Here is a 5,125-nt window from a genome sequence, read left to right on the forward strand (position 1 = left end):
ACTGAAAAATTAAGAAAGTTTAGGTGACCATCCCTTTTATATCCTGATATGGAAGATTATTCTGTAAAATCAAAATGACATACTTTGAACTAATTGGGGTTAAAATATAACTACTTACGACCTCACTTTAGCTATATGTATGTAATATATATAAGAGATAGAATCCAAGTACATTTGTAAAAAAGGGCGAGTGACCTTGGAGAAGAAAATGAAATCTCTAAGTACATTATGTTTAATCGTATTGGTTGCTTTGACATCAAACAATATGATGAGGTTTTGTTTTGCAGAATCTAAGCTACAATTACCGTTCGTCCGATATAAAGTGATTATTTTAAATGAGATACCTGCTTCAACTCTAACTGTTCATTACAAGTCAAAAGATGACGATTTGGGCGAGCACGTACTGCGCACCGGAGATAATTACGACTGGAGCTTTAGAGAAAATTTTTAGATTTCTACCTTGTTTTGGTGCCATTTTAGCAGCAAATATGGACAAGTTAGTGGGAATGTTTTTTGGACAGCCAAATGGAATTGGCTTAATTTTCAATGTATTCATCATACCTGCACTTGGGCATGTCGAGAACAAGGTATTTACTTGTATTTTGGATCTCGCAATGCCTTCGAGTTAATGTATCAATGGAAATGATACACTGGACTTTCATTTAATTTCAATAAGTAAGTTTATGAATAAAAATGCTCATTATCTTTTATGAGGTTAAAGGTTCCATTCTAATCAAATTTGATTTTCAAAATTTTAAAATTTCTATGTATTTAAACTAATTAGTTCAGATAGGATAGCCCTAATGTCGAGGCACTATGGCAATGCTATGTTTATGACGGCGGTAAAAGTCACGCATGTCAATGACAACAACACGGTGCCAACAAACATGAACAAATCTACGCCAAGCTTACGAGAGTTGTTTTCTGTTGGGGACCTCATCACTCGTAAGTATAGTACAAGATTATCCTGCATGTCAAAGTTTATGAAATTCTTTGCTTGAAAATTTTGTCTTTCAAACTTTAGGTTTAGGTACAACAAAATTTCATCTAAATGTCATATCACATCTTAGATTCAAACCGATAATGCATAAGTAACAATCCCACTAGACATTTAAATAAACAAGGTAAGAAAGTTAAAGGTGACATTACAGTTGATAACATCTGTTCTTATTATTTAAGTAAAAATTTGTTTACAATTTCGAAATTTCCATCAATAAATAGAAAATAACTCAATGATCGAGCAATTTACAATTTAGAAATTCCCATATGAAGATCTGTAAATAAAATAATTTTACACAACTCTTTCAATTAACACTATGGTACGAGTATTCAACTTAATTCCTAGTCTTAGGTTAGAAGGAGATGTTTTGCATTTTATTGTTTTAAATTATTTTATATATATATATATATTTAGTTTCTTTAAATTTAAGTATTTCGTATTTAAACACGTTTAAGAGAGCATGTTTTAAATGTTTTTGACATTTATACTGTAGATGATTTTTTTTTAAGAGTTATATTTCCACATAGATGATAAGCATGAGACTTTAGTAGCTGAGTATGTAGAAATTTAGGATCATTACATGCGGTCATAAAGACCTTTAAATAAAATAAGTTTACACAACTTTTTCAATTGCACCATGGTTAAGTCTCTTTGCATTCTATGTTTAATCATATTGATTGCTTTGAAACCAAACAATATGACTAAGTCGTGTTTAGCAGCATCCAAGGAGGCAATTACAACTAGAACTTTAAAGAAAATCTTTCGCAGACCACATCGTTTTGGTAAATGATGTAATCCATTTTTCATTACATTATCTCGCCAATCCCAAGTTATAAATAAAGACACTCGTTATTTATTTTAAGATCAAATGTTCATCTCATATTTATGAAATAAAAAAACATAATAGTGATACTGACATCAAAACGCGCACATGTTACAAAGAACTCTCATCCTTCAAAATTTTTCCTTTCCGACTTAATAGTGATAATTTGTACTTTCTTTAAATTGCTAAAGTGTAATCACAATAACATATAGGGTTACTTTCCACCACAACTCTCTCATGAATGTGTCAATAGAGACTTTTGTCGGTGCAATGGATACAATGTCAACAAAAGCTACGTATCTCGATGAATCGAACATGGTGCTACCAAATGTGATGGATTTTGTGTCATACATATAGCGTCTTCTCTCACGGGGTATATTTACCAATATATATATATATATATATTTTGTTAATCATTCTTATACTTTTTTGTCCTAAAATATTATGACTATAAGAAGTATAAGAATGAAAAAAAAAATCTATTTTTAAACTTTTTGTTCTTTTATTTCAGCTTAAAATGTCAAATAAATTTTTAATATTCTATCTTAATTAATATTAAAATAATTACTTTTAAACTTGCAATTTAAACTTATAAAAAAAATATCACCCAAAGTATTAATACATAAATAATGAAGGATTGAACTTTAAACTTTACACAAAAGGAACTAATAAAATACCAAATTAAAGGAACTAATAAAATACCAAATTAGTCATTAGAAAATCTAATAGCTAAGGAGTGTGGAGGAAATTAAGAAAGTTTAGGTGACCTAATTTTTAGGTCTTGGTGTGGAAGATATACTGTAATAACCAAAATTACACCACACTTTGAACTAATGGTGGTTAAAATATAACTACTTAGGGCGGCAAATTTGTCTATATACATGTATATATATAAGAGATAGAATTCACATATAAAAGTAAAAAAGGGTGATTAAACTTCGAGAAGAAAATGAAGTCTCTAAGCACTTTCTGTTTAACCGTGTTGGTTGCTTTGACATCGAACAAAATAATGAGGTTTTGTCTTGCAGAATCTAAGCCACAATTACTGTTCATCCGATATAAAGTGATTATTTTAAATGAGATGACTGCTTCAACTCTAACTATTAATTGCTAGTCAAAAGATGACGATCTGGGCGAGCACGTACTACGCACTGAAGATAATTACAACTGGAGCTTTAGAGAAAATTTTTGGATTTCTACGTCGTTTTTGTGCCATTTCAGCCGCAAATACGGACAAGTCAGTGGGAATGTTTTTTGGACAGCCAAATGGAATTGGCTTAATTTTCAATGTGTTCATCATACGTGCACTTGGGTATGTCGAGACCACGGTATTTACTTGTATTTTGGATCTCGCAGTGCCTTCGAGTTAATGTATCAATGGAAATGATACACTCTGACTTTCATTTAATTTCAATAAATAAGTTTATGAATAAAAATGGTCTGAGGTTAAAGGTTCAATTCTAATCAAATTTGATTTTCAAAATTTTAAAATTTCAATGTCTTCAAACTAATTAGTTCGGATAGGATAGCCTTGATGTCGAGACATCATGGATGGTGGATAGAAACTTTCTGGTGATGCAATGTATATGCCGGCGGTAAAAGTCACCCATGTCAATGACAACAACATGGTGGCATCAAACATGAACAAATCTAGGCCAAGCTTATGAGGGTTATTTTTGGTTGAGGGGACCTCATCATTCTTAAGTTGTAAGTATGATATAAGATGATCTGCATGTCAAAGTTAAGTCTCTAAACATATGTTGTTTAATCATATTGATTGCTTTGAAACCAAAGAATACGATTAAGTCATGTTTAGCAGCACCCAAGATGCAACTTGTAGTGTAAAATTGGTAAGGGACCATTTTGAATACGATAGATGATTCAACTCTAGTGGTTCACTGCAAGTCGAAAAGTAACTATTTGGGTGAACATGACATCAATGTCGGAGGCAATTACAACTGGAGCTTTAAAGAAAATCTTTTGCAAACCACACTGATTTGGTGCAATTGTAGCAGCAAATATGAGCAATAGAGTTGACTTAGTGATCATTGTGTTGATCATAACTGCATATTGACACTAGGAGATCAAGACATTACCTTGTATTATAGCTCTACCAACTCCAACAAATGTATCCTTAGAAATGATGTAATCCATTAATTTGCATTATATCGTCAATCTCAAGCTATGAATAAAAATACTCGTTTAAGGTGAAAGGTTCATCTCTTACATATTTATTGAAATAAAAAAACATAATAGTGATACTTACGGTAAAACCCACACAGGTTACAAAGAACTCTCATCATTCAAAATTTCTCTTTTCCAACTTAATAGTGATAAGTTGAACTTTCTTTCCATTGTTACACTATTTATATTGATAAATCTAGTAGTGTCATCGAATTTTATAGTGAAGATTCGATGACACTATTTATATGAAGAAAAAAACCTTAGATTTATACTGACAACAAGAGTTTGAAGTACTTCTTCACCTAGAAAAAGGTGAATATAGATGGCTGGAGCTAGTGAATAATTATGACATAGATATCCAATACAGGGCAAGAAGGCGATAATAGTTGTCGATACTTTAAGTCAGAAGACAGCCCACTCGTCAGTTATGATTACTAGAGAGCCATGAGTGCAGGTAAAGTTTGAGGAAGGAAAAATTGGAGTGGTGGCTGAAGGAGTTGTACAAATGACTTGACTCACAGTCCCACCCATGTTGAGACAACAAACTATTGACTTCCAATAGCAGGACCTAGTCTAGCCAGAATCATAAGTCAATTAAGCACAAAATTTGTCGACGATTTCTCTAAATCCAAAACTGGAGTACTATTGTGTCAAGGGCGATTATGTGTGACAATGGTGGAAGAGGTGAGGAAAAAGATATTAACAGAGGCTCATAATTCCCCCATGCTTTATGCATCCAAGTAGTACAAGATGTATTAGAACTAGAAACAACAGTTATGTGACGTAGTATGAAAAAAAATATAGTCGAGTTGGTGAGCAAGTGTCTGATATATAAAAAAAAAAAATGAAGGCAACCAGACAAAAAAATGGTAGGGTTGTTGCAACTTAAGCATACTAGAATGAAAATGGAAAATGGGAGAACATAGCAAGGACTTTATCGTAGGTCTCCTGTAACGCCCCTAATTTTCTTTAACCTAATTAGTGATGTCACCCATGCATACTTATCTCATTAAGCGGAAGCTCATCATAAATAACCTTGAAAGAGTCTTTCATAAATATTCATGAATCCAAAACAAAACCTAAACTCCGAAAATAATCCTTGAATACTGAAATCGAAA

This window comes from Cucurbita moschata, unplaced genomic scaffold (assembly GCF_002738365.1).
Source record: "Cucurbita moschata cultivar Rifu unplaced genomic scaffold, Cmos_1.0 Cmo_Scf00052, whole genome shotgun sequence".
In the NCBI taxonomy this organism is placed as follows: domain Eukaryota; kingdom Viridiplantae; phylum Streptophyta; class Magnoliopsida; order Cucurbitales; family Cucurbitaceae; genus Cucurbita; species Cucurbita moschata.